A 13,298-nucleotide genomic window follows, 5' to 3' on the forward strand; every position below is an offset into this window, starting at 1 on the left:
TCAGAGCTGGAGTCTGTTGGTTTCCCTGGCTATGCTGAGGTACATGGGGGTCCTGGTGATGGCATTTGCCTGCTCCACTGCACTGGGGCTCATGATCTACTGCTGATTTGCTGAGGTGCTTGCTGCTGGCTTGCTGGGATGCTTCCTGTTCTGGACTGGGCTCTCCTTTCACCTGAGTGACACAGACCTTTCTTGCCAATGTCAAGTTTCTTGGGCTTAAAGATTGTTTCCACCCCATCTTTTTGCTAGTTCTGCTGTTTCCAGGATTTGTTTGGGGGAGCTATCTCATGATTTTTTGGAGACGAATATGAAAGAGTTACCATCTTGGCTCCTAGAAGTGTAAGCTATAATTTAAAAAAAAAAAATGGCTATTAAGGTTGGAAAATATTTGCATTTGTTCTGAATTTAGTTGTTTAATTTTTTTCATCTAAATAAGATCATTTGCATAGAATTAAAATGATTTCCTTTTCCTTTGGCTGAGATTACAAATTTTTGCATATTTAAAAAACTTAAAATAGTTTTATAAGAGATAGATGGCTGCCAGCCGCTGATTCCCTAGGTGACCAAAATAGCTTAATAAATAAAGCTTTTCAAGAGAGTTCAAGATGATTACACACACACTAGGATAAAATACATGATTTAATCAATGATACGTAACTAGTATAAGGGGTGGACATCCACATTATAGCACCTCATAGCTTATATACAAGACATATAGATACCTACTCAATCTGTAGGCTATCTTGCTTACTAGAACATGTTCTCATAATACTGTCAGATCTAGGTTTCCAGAGGAAGACAATCACCACTTGGTTATGGTCAAATCCTCTCAAGGTCCTAGGGATAATCTATTGTGGGAGAATATAATCCCCCTATTTATCACATTTTCTCTTAAGCCCCAACTAAAATACTTCCAATTGCACAAAACCAGGCCCTCACAATAATGACACTTTTGGATCTTAAACATAGTTAATTACTTAACAATGAGGCAACAAAGCAAAAGGAATAATAATTGCATTACTCATAATAGCAAAACAAATGCAAGAATAAAAAAAATTATCACAATGTACAAATAAATCTGAGTGATTTTCTTCCATGAATGCACTCAGTATCAGGGATGGGGGTGGGTGGGATGCATATATAAACCTAGCAAGGAAATACATGAAAGGAAAACCCATGGGCCATGTGCTCAGGACAACACAGAGATCTGAAACTGTGTCCTCTTTCTGTCTCAGGAACATTCCACAAAAACTCCTTGATGAACATAGCATCTCTATTGAACAGCTGCTTCGCTAGTAAGCTGGTTGGTGTTTAGCACAGTGACATGCTGTGCTTGACTAACACCATCCAGGGGACAATGTCTCAGCCAAACTAGGTGATGTACTGGGTGACTTCTCTGATTCTCTGCTTCCAAGTTGTTCCTAAGCTCAGTTGGATTTACTCATTAACAGCAACTAACATTCATCACTTTCACCTTCAAGTTTAGCTAAATCTGTCTTTTTATCTCTCTTCCTTTTCTGGGTTCAGGTTCTGAATTCTCTCTGCAAATGATCCCACCTTAGTTCATGGTTAGCAACCAAATTCTCCTTTTCTGTCTACGATCAGATAAATTACATTTCATCTCATAATCATAAAATAGTTCTGCATTCATATCTTTCACATTCAAAAGGCAACATCTACCTCAGAACCCCAACTCATTTGTCTTAGGATTCTGAGCAAAGCACTTAACTCAGCAATAAACTACTCCATGTAAAAAGGCAGTGCCTTAAAGAAAAACTACCTTACAGTCACAAGAGCAAAGAAAAAAAAATATGAAGGTATTGAAAAACTACACATGCCTCCTGGTAAGCTATCATTATCATGTCTTTAAACAAATGCCAAAGTGGTCTGCGGAAAGCCCTTCCAGAAAAAGGCAAGATGGCCATGACTGTACATGTTAATAACTATTCCCACTCCCTTCTTTTTTTTAGCCTTTTTCTTTATTCCCCATCAAAGAAGGTACTACCAACCAGGAGAATTTCCCACCTTAGGCAATTTCCAAATGGATCAATTCCAGGTGAGTGGATGACAAGAAAAGATAGAAGAGAAGACCAGAATCTTCCCCGGGGTCACTCTGGCTCATTCAGGAGCTCTTCCAGGAATTTTGATTTGACCCCAGACTAGGATATCAAGGTCTTAATTTAAAATAAAAAACAAAATATAAATAAATTAAATTAATTAAAAAAAAACAAACCAACAACCTGGGAGCTCAGAGATAGGGCTGCTTGATGAAACTGTTTGACTTTCTAGTCTTCATAATTAGAGGATCACCAGTATATAGTGCCATAGCACATTCCTGATATTATCTTTGCTCCTTAAAGAAGTACCTTATGTTAGATAACCTGAAAATGGCAAATATATTCCATATAACTACAGCATGTATTGTGTAAGAGGAGCAATGGAAAAAAAAAAAGCCCACTGGCTCTAGGGTCATAGGATCTATGTTCAAAACCTACCTCTGAGGCTTACTTCCTATGTAACCTTGACGAGTTCACTATCCCTCTCCAGGTCTGCCTCCTCATCTGTAAAATGAGAAGGCAGTATACCTCTGAGGTCCCTTCTTATTCTTACAAACACTGAGAGGAAATCTCATATGTTAAAGATTTGGACTTCTTGAATATATTCCTTAGTCCTCGTGCCAGGCTATGATTTCACCGTCAGTAAGTATGTTCTATTTTATAATATTTTGTACCAGATACAAAATCAATTCTATATCCTGGAGATTCAAGTGTGGGGTGTGTAAGCACAGGTTATAGCAAACTAAGCCAATTGCCTTTTAGGATGTGGCAATAAGGTATCTAAGAACTTCAGGAGTATGATCTGTCTCAACTTTAGCTGGGAGCTCTATTCCAAGGATTCCGAGAGAGCCTAGGGCTGGATTTGGGAAAGAATATGATACAGTGAACAAACAGCTGGCTTACAGGCAATTGTAACTTGATAGACTGTTCCCTCTGAAATCTTTATGTTTGTCTATCATGAGAAATGACATTGTTTTCTTCTAAGTGTGGGAAAATTTAGCTGAGTGGAAATTCACCTGAGTCACTGTATTCAGTGACTGTAATAGTTCAGTGACCCTTCACAGCAATAGAATTGGTAAATCTGTGGTGGTTCTTGGCCTTGACTATAATTGTCTTATTGAAAAATGACTGGGATGGTCTTTTCATGAAATGGCTCTTTAATACTTGATGAATGAACCACTCTCTCAGGCATATAGTCACATCATTTATGCCTCTGATCTAAAACTGTATCTGGTCACCTGCAATAGATTTTAAGGATATTTTTCAGGATGGCCAAATAGGACCTCATGACTGCCACTTCTTCCAGTGAGCAGCAGACTTACTAAAACCCACACAATTGAAAGGAAAACAAAAGAGCATATGCATATATGCAACCCTTTCCTTTTTCCCTTCCCCCTAACACATAGCTATAACTTAGGAAAACAGCACAGTTTAGAGGATAAAGCTAGAGTGGCAAAGTGCTTTGAAAACATTAATTCCAGAGTCCTTACCAAACCTTAGGGAGGTAGTGGATCAATACAGTGATCCTAGAACAAGTCAAAATATGGAAATGGAGATGCCAGATAATTTACCCAGTAAATTATCAGCATGTTGGACAGAGTGCTAGACTTATAATCAGGAAGCCCTGAGTTCAAATTCCATCTCAGATACTCACTAGCTGTGTGACTCTGGACAAGTCACTTAACCTCTGTCTGCCTCAGTTTCTTCATCTGTAAAATGTGGTGCTATTACTCAACAGCACCTTGTTGTTGTTGTTCAGTGATTTTCAGTCATGTCCGACTCTTCGTGACCCCATTTTTCTTGGCAAAGATACTGGAGTAGTTTCTCATTTCCTTCTCTAGGTCATTTTATAGGTGATGAAACTGATGCAAACAGGGTTTGTAGTAAGGATAAAATGAGATGAAATATATAGTGTTTCATAACTTTAATTCACCATATAAATGTTAGCTGCTATCATTATTATCATCATTATTATTATTACTAAATAGGATATTGTCAGCTAATGTGAACTAGGTTTAGAACTAGCTGTCCCTAGTCCTCTGATGACCGGTAGAGCCTCAGGTAATAGTGGTGTGGGGGAGTGGAGGAAGTAAATAACATCTTTAGGGGTTAGGATGAGATAAATGAAAAAATGTTAAGAGATAGGGGCAGCACAGTGGAATAGATGCTTGAAGTAGAGTCAGGAGAGACCTGGGTTGAACCCTTCCATGAATATTAACTCTGTGACCATCACAAATCACTTAACCTCCTGAAACTCAGTTTTCTCTTCTATAAAATGAGGATAATAATCCCTTACAATACCCACCCTATAGGGTTGTTCTAAAACGAGATACTATGTGCAAAGTGCTTTGCAAACTTTGAAGTGCTAGAGGAATGTCTACTATTTAGACAGGAAAAAGGATAAATGACCCTCAGTAGAGTTTTAATATAATTATATACATAATATATATTTAATATATAAGATATAAGGAAAACAACTTATGTGCCTTATCAAATTTTAACAACAGAATTATCATGACTTAAGAAAAGGAATCTTGTCATATATGCCTTTTTTAATAAAAAAATTAACTTTCAAAATTATGAACAAAGGAGGTACATGAGTACAAAGAGTTTTAATGGTGGTTTGAGCTACTGGGATTGCCATTAGACTTGTGACAGCTTCATTAATGACTTGTAGGGAAAGTTCTTAATCTGGGACCTGTGAACTTATTTTAAAATGTTTCAATAATTATGCCCAAAGGGCTATAAAACTGCATACCCTTTGACCCAGTAATACTACTTCTAGGTCTGCATCCCAAAGGGATCATAAAAATGGGAAAAAGACCCACATATACAAAAATACTTATAGCAGCTCTTTTGTGGTGGCAAAATATTGGAAATTGAGGGGATGTTTATCAATTAGGGAATGGCTAACAAGTTGTGGTATGTGAATGTAATGAAATATTATTGTACGATAAGAAATGACGAGCAGGCAGATTTCAGAAAAACCTGGAAAGACTTATATGAACTGATGATGAGTGAAATAAGCAGAACCAGGAGAACATTGTAGACAGTAACAGTGACATTGTGAGATGACTATCTTTGACAGACTGAGCTCTTCTCAGTAATGCAAGGAACTAAGACTATTCCAAACGACTCAGGATGGAAAATGCCATCCATATCCAGAGAAAGAACTATAGAGTCTGAATGTAGATTGAAGCATATTATTTGCTCTCCTTTTGTTTTGTTTCTTCTTTCTCATGGTTCCTCCCATTAGTTCTAAATCTTCTTTACATTATGACTAATATGAAAATATGTTTAATATGAATGTATAAATAGAGTCTATATCAGATTGCATGCCATCTTCAAGAGGGGGAGAAAATTCAAAACTCAAAATCTTATGGAAGTGAATGTTGAAAATTAAAAATAAATATATTAATTATATATAAAAAATGAAATAGCAAAAAAAGTTTCAATAACTAGTTCATTGTAATCAGCACAGTAACTGATATACAGTAGGCACTTAATAAATGCTTATTGATTCATTTTTAATCCTCTGTATTTTAGTTTATGCATTTAAAGACATTATTCTGCGAAGGGGTCCATAGGCTTCACCAGACTGACTGCCAAAGGCATCCATGACAGACAAAAAGTTTAAGAATCCATGACATAGAGGAAGAGATAAAGGGCAAGTTTGTGGGTTTGCATATAATGGTGATGACTTTGTGATTTCACTGATTTGAGTACTCCCTCCAGGGATGCGAATTGGAAACCCTTCATTCTTGTCTATCTTGTGAAACTCTTTTCCCCTAACTTCTATACAGGATATCCACTCAATATTCTAAGAGCCTTACTCTAGATTGCTTGACATTTCATAAGAACCGCACAGCATGAGGGTTGTCCATTGGTTACCCCTTCCTCTTACTACATGACTCCCCTACCTTCTTTTCCAGTCAAAATCTGTTTTAGGGTGTCTTTTGTGAACCTTCCTTTGAACAGTTCTCCACTAGCAATGTGTTGTAGTGGCCTGCTCATATAACCACGGGTTTCTCCATTCATTGCTCTGTGGGTCATACCCCAATTTAATTCTTCCGAGACAATAATATTCCATCATTCACAGCTATCGAACATCTTTCAACTCAGTAGGATACAAATTCCATTTGCATATCCTACTTAATTGGGAAATGCTGCAAATACTTGGCGGGGCAGAGAGATAACAGTGTCATGAGTTGGTGATGTTTACTGTTATCCTCTTGCAAAAATGGGTGTTTGTATTTGCCATCTCTTCTTGCTCCCAAGAGACAAACTCCCACTTTATTTTCAAGTCTATCACTCCATTTCAATTCCTGTAATTAAAACTCATTCTAAGGAGAGATTGTTGTTGTTTACTTGTCGTTCAGTCATGTCTGACTCTTTGTGACCCCATTTGGGGTTTTCTTGGCAAAGATACTGAAATGGTTTGCCATTTCCTTCTCCAGCTCATTTTACAGATGAGGAAACAGAGGCAAACAGGGTTAAGTGACTTGCCCAAGGCAGCACAGCTAATAAGTGTCTGAGACCAGATTTGAATTCAGGAAGATTGAGTCTTCCTCATTCCAGGCCTAGCGCTCTATCCACTGTGCCACCTATCTGCTCCCAAAATGATGAAGTTGATGGGTGTTGTTGTTCAGTCCTGTCTGACTCTACTTCTTGGTAAAGATACTGGAGTGTGTCCCCATTTTATAGGTGAGGAACTGAGCCAAATAGGGGTTAAGTGACTTGCCCAGGGTCACACAGCTAGTAAGTGCCCAGGGCCAGATTTAAATTCAGATCTTCCTGGCCCCATGCCCAGTGCTTTATCTACTGCACCACCTAGCTGCCCAAAAAACATGACTATTGTTCAGTCATGTTTGACTCTTTGTGGGCCTGTGTACTACAGCTGTCTGTGCGGCTTTCATGGCAAAGATACTGGAGTGGTTTGCCATTTCCTACTCCAGAGAATTAAGGTAAACAGAGGTTAAGTGAGTTGCTCAGGGTCACATCACTAGTAAGTGTCTGAGGCTGGATTTGAACACAGATCCTTCCAACTTCAGAGCCAGCACTATCCACTGAGCTATGTAGGTGCCCTGTTGCCCAAAGAGAGGCTAGTTGCTATTGAAAGACTTATCAGAGTCATTTGAATAATGACATTCAACCTTTGGAAACTGCTCTTCAAGTACTTTATTCAATCTATTTTGACCTAAAGTAAACTGGTAATTTGAGCTATATAAATTAATAGATCCTTCCAATCATTTTTTAACAACTTATTCCTGCCAATATTTGGGATAGTTTATCTACTATTTTTATTGCAAAAATCAGTTTTCCCAAAGCCACTTTTGTTATATGGATATTTTAATATCATGTTTGCTTCCTGGATCATTAAAATTTTAGGAGAGCCAAGAAGTATAGTAAGTAGTCTTTCCCCTCTAAAGAGAATCTCCTAGGATAAGAAAATAAATAAGTCTGATTGGCAGTTTCTTGATCTCCTGTCCCTACATCAATTATCTCTTCAGGACTAATTGTAATGGATTCCTTTTCTATAGTAATTTTCCAGGCCCATTAGGAAATGTTACATAGGTTTAGAGCTACAAGAAATCTTAGAGATCACCTAATCTAATTCCCTCATTTTTATAAAGGGGAAACTGAGACCCAGAGATGCTAAATGACTTGCCCAATGTCACACAGCAGAACTAGAAGCAAACCCAGTTCTGGTCTTCAGACTCCAAATCCAGAGCTCTTTCCATCATGCCACCATGCTTCAATGAGAGGTCTCAGTTTACCACATCTATAAAATGAGGGGGTCAGAGATGAAGCGAGGAAGAATAGAAAACAATTTAACTAAAAAAAAAAACAGTATCTGTTAAACCTGAAAATATAGATTACTTAGGGAAGAACTCCCAACTTGACAGAGCTATTGGAGAAACTAAAAAGCCATTTGGCCGAAATTAGGTTTAGAGTACGATCTCATACCACATGTTACAATGAACTCAAAATGGCTATGCGACATGAATATTAAAGGACACCTCACAGAAAAATGATAAGAAAGCAAGATTAGATAACTTTTACAGTTATAGCTAGGGTGAGAATTCTTAACTAAACACAATCATAAAATAGAACATCTTAGTTACATGAAATTGAAAAGATTTTATATAAAAATAGATAAGAAAGTAAGTGATCAAGTGAGGGGGGGAAACCCTATCTGTAAAGGTCATATATCTAAGATATGTAGGGAACTACTGCAAATATACAAGACAAGACTCATTCTCTAATGGAAAAGTAATGGAACAAACAGTTCTCAAAAGATGAACTAGCAACTATGAACAACCATATGTAATTTTGCTCTATCAGTAATAATAAAAGAACTGTTGATTAAAATTACTCTGAGGTTTCACCTCACATTCACCCAATTAGAAAAAGAGACAGGAATAGTCAATATTGGAGAGGTGTTGCAACAATCTGCGAGCAGCTGCTGTAGGGGTATAAGACACACCAAAAATCAGCACACAGAAAACTGCCAACACAGTTTCTTTTGATCTGCTTTACTAAGGGAAGCAACGTTAAGGGGTTAAAAATCTTACTTTAATCCAACATACAAATATCATTCACTCAGCTCAGGGGGAAAAGCCAGCACCCTGAGCTTCAGAGCAAATACAAACAAATTACAAACATACATTTATAAACAGACCAAATACAATTCATACTTACCAAGGAACCATCAACATCTGAGTTCAGCTGGGAGCTCCACAATGGCTGGCCCAGAGTCACGCACCACTCCTGCTGTGGCTCAGAGCTCCAAAAGAGAAAGCCAGCCTCTGGGTTTTTATATCTTGTTTAGGGTCAAAGGTGAGTCGCACATGCGACTCACCCACGTGACCTAAAATCATCACAAAAATGCGACTTAAACCCACGTGGTCTAAAAGCCTCTGATGTCACAAACATGTCACTCAAATCCATGTAAACTAGGCTTTCCCTTAAGGCAAGGAAGTCATCAAGGACTCCTAATTTAATCAAGGAAACAAAGGCCAAACTCTTCAAGGGCACTTGGTTGAATAAGTGCTAAGAGCCCATCTTGATTGCCAATATAAGAGGTTATAGAAAGACAAGCACACCACTATACTCTCGGTGAAGACAAGAATTGGCCCAACATTCTAGAAACAAGTTTTAATTACACTAAAGAAGTGACTAAAATGTCCATGCCCTTTGACCTAGAGATCCATTGCTATTCCTCAAAGAAGCCTAAGATAGAAGGATGGGTCCCATAAACATCAATATACTTATATCAGCTCTTTTGCAATAGCAAAATTGGAAACAAAGAATATTCCCATTGAGGAATGGCCAAATGAATTATGGTACATGAGTCTTACTGTGTCATAAGAAATTATGACTATCAAGAATACACAGAAGACTTATATGAATTGATACAAAGTGAAGTAAGCACAACCAGAAAAAGAACATGCATAAAGACTACTATACTGCAAATAGAAAGGGAAATTTTTTAAACTAAATTCTGCATGATAACAAAAATAATCATTATAATTATAATGACTGATCTAGGCCCCCAAGAAGACTCATGAGAATGACCAAGGTTGAGTAAGTAACAATGCCAGAATGCAAACCCAGATCGCCTGACTCCAAGGCTAATGTTCTTTTCACCAGGTAGGGAGTGGCTCATATCCTTGGATTTCATAATTCAAGTTAGAAATAACCCTAGGGATAAATCAAGTCCTAACCCATGGAGAGGTTAAATGACTCTCCTTTCATGTCCCCACATTTCTGACTCCCACATCAATGTCTTAACACCGCATCATTGTTACTTCCTTATGTTCTTAGAGATTTCATTATCAAGAAATCTTCCTCAGAATTTAGGCTGTTTTGTTCCTTTTACTTAAATTCAGTGCAATGTTCCTAGTGATTGTACTTATTCAATGTCTCCCTCTACTTCAGAATCTTCTTTACCTTGCCCAAGTCTCTCTGACCCCTCTTGATTACGATATTCAGCCATTTGTGCCTTTTCTTTGTGAATTCCAATACTAATTAGTAGTCACATGCAAATACATGAATAGTTGCATCAATGCCGTTTCCTAGCCTCGCTGACTACCAGCTGGCAGGATGTGCTTACCAGGATCAGATCAAAGCCTAGCCATGAGTATTGAAATGACACTTCTCACAGAACAATTCCCCTGAGATAATCTTGAACACAGTAGGGGCGACAGTAAACAACTCAACCTATTATTACAAAGGAAGTCAGAAAAAACTTTGAAGATCTACTGAAGTTGAGTTGCAGGTAATCATAAGAGGGCCTAAGTCCTCAGCCTCTGCTCCAGTCAAGCCTAGAGGATAAAGTTAGACATATCAGGTAGCAGAGAGGATAGAGCACTGAACTTGGGAGCAAGAAGAGCTCATGTTCATGAGTTCAAATCCAACCTCAGACACTTACCAGCTGTGTGAACCTGGGCAAGTCATGCAAACTTGTTTGCCTCAGTTTCCTTATCTGTAAAATGAGCTGGAGAAGGAAATGGCAAACCACTCCAGCATCTTTGCCAAGAAAACCCCAAATGGGATCACAAAGAGTTGAACACAACTGAAACAACTGAATAACAACAAAATGAGCCCAGGGCTGTCTGCTTATTTGGGAAACTAGGAAAATACCTCTGTCTCTTCATTGCAGAGTTATGGAACCATGAGTGTGGAACATGGCCTCCGGGGGGTGGGGGGGGGGGGGAACCTGCAGCCTTGAGGCCACGTGTGGCCTTCTAGGTCCTTGGGTTTGACCTTTTGACTGAGGCCCAGTTTTACAGAACAAATCCTTTTATTAAGGGGATTTGTTCTATGAAGTTTGAATTCAGTCAAAGGGCTGCACTTGAGGACCTAGAGGGCCATATGTGGCCTCAAGGCTGCAGGTTCCCCTCCCCTGGATACTATTAGTAACAAATGTACTGGCTAATTTGGGTGAACTACTTGCTTTTTTTTTTTTTTTTTTTTTGGAGACGGGATGGCTATCTGGGTGGGAAAGAGGAAGGATATATTGGCAAATTAGGACAATTTAAAAACAAAACATAATAATACTTTTTTTAAAATGTAGAAGTTATAATTCCATGAGACTTCAATTACATTAAAAGATCCTAAATCATTAAGTGAAGAAAGAGAAATATAGAAAGAGAACACTGTATGGAAGAGCAAAAATAATAGCAACAGGAAAACGGAATCTAACTGTAATTATAACAGGAAATCTAGGTTCAGATTACATTCTGTAAATGTTACATCCTATGTCTGTAGCCCCAGCTTGCTGAGCTGGGTTTGGGTGGTTCCCTGAATGACATCCCTGTGATGCTGCATGAAGCTCAGCTTCAGTGGAAGGAGATGTGACTCCAGATTGGCTGAGAGACTTCTGAGAGAGACAGAAAAAGACAAAGAGAGACAGGAGAAACAGGGTGAGGAGTGGACTTTTGAGTGATCAACAGGAGGCCCCCAGAGTCTTAAGCATGTGGAGAGGAGCCAGCATACAACACGTTGCTTGATTCCTACTGTCTGTACCCCGGGGACTGTTAAGTGTCTATTTCTCAGGTGGAATAATTCTATACTTGGGTCAGCTTCATTTCACTCTCAAGTTGCAAAGCCTCTTTCCTCTTGGGTAGATTGTCTCCTAAACTAATCTGTGACTTCCCCCAATGTGACTTCCCCTCATTTCTGTCTTGTCACTTGCTTTGATAAATATGTTTGCTCACTAGTCATGATTATCTTATGTGTAATGAATGTTTGGTGGGAGAAGATATGAGCTGGCCAAGATGAAATCATTACCCTTTCTGGCCTGGGGTAGGACAATTTCCCATCCTGAAGAACCAGGGAAATGGGCTTTCATCCAGAACCCCAAAGGAACATCCTTTCTTTAGAATGCAAATATCTGATATATTTGATAAAACATAAATACTATTCTAACCCAATAACCCTCTTGAAGACAGGAGAGCAAAAGAGTGATTGCCTAATCATGGATATCCTCTTCTTTTCAGAAAGACAGAAATCACTGTCTCCTTTGGGGACATGGAGTAGGGCATTACAGATTCTATCTCCATATAAATCTCTGTTACACACAGCCTGGCATAGGTCATGATTCCTTGGCTTGCTGCTTTGTGTATATGATAAATAAATTAGTGCTTAACAAAAACTGCTGAAACCAATTTTAAATTATGTTTTTTAAAATTCAATTGACACATTAATTTCTGTTACTGGCTATTAGCTTACTTAGAATCTGCCAGAATAATAGGGAGAAAATAAAGGCAGACACAGAGGCGGAAGGGAGCAGGTGGCGCCTTCCACTGTGTATAAGAGATTCACCTGGGATGTCCCTCTCCCATTTCTCCCCACCCCCATCCCCATTAGGCCTGCAGGAAACAGCAGAATCAAGTGGCAGCTGATTGTAACCGCACTTCTTTTGGAACAGTGAATGAAGCCCAGATAATGGGAGCAAAGCTGATGCATTTCTGACCTAATCTGCCTAAGATAGGTGGTGAGAAAGTGTTTGGTTAGGGCAGGAAAGACATTGGTGGGTGAAGTTAGAAGATACAGTGTGATTGTAGCACCTGCCATGTTTGGTCTTGGGTCTTGGCCCCTCGTATTGTTTTTATGATGAGTTGAGCTGTCCATGAGTATCTGTGTCCGTTGTAGGTTCAGAGACTATATCAGAATTAGGGAAACAAGTGATGGTGAATCTCTGGTTCATAACCAGCCTACTGCCTATCTGAATTATTTCAGTTAAACTTACTCCAGATTTCATAGCTCCAAAACTGAAAGGGGGTTCACCTGGTTCAATGCCTGACCCATTCCCATTTTATAAGTTAGGGAACCAAAACTCAGAGAGATTGAAGTAAATTGTCCAAGGTCACAATGGTAGTAAATAGCAAAAGTGGGATAGGAACCCAGGTGCTCCGGCTCTAAACCAAGTGTTCTTTCCATAACACTGTCCCCAGAGAAGGCTGCCCAGCCCTAGGCATGAGATGGCATGTGTGGCAGTATTCCCTAAAAGATGGTTAGTTCATAAACATAAATTATCCTATGTATGTAAATGCAAAAAAATTAAGTAATCATCTGCATTCCTATCCCAAGGTAAGAATTTCTTCTTATGATTTGGAATGAGCCCATAGAATCTCTTTCTCTACCCATAGTTAACAGTAAGAAGTACTCTTCCATAGAGGGTAATTTATTAGGGTTCAGTATGAACCTCCTCCATTTGGCATTTGATTCTCTTAT

Source organism: Trichosurus vulpecula, chromosome 4 (assembly GCF_011100635.1).
Source record: "Trichosurus vulpecula isolate mTriVul1 chromosome 4, mTriVul1.pri, whole genome shotgun sequence".
Classification (NCBI taxonomy): domain Eukaryota; kingdom Metazoa; phylum Chordata; class Mammalia; order Diprotodontia; family Phalangeridae; genus Trichosurus; species Trichosurus vulpecula.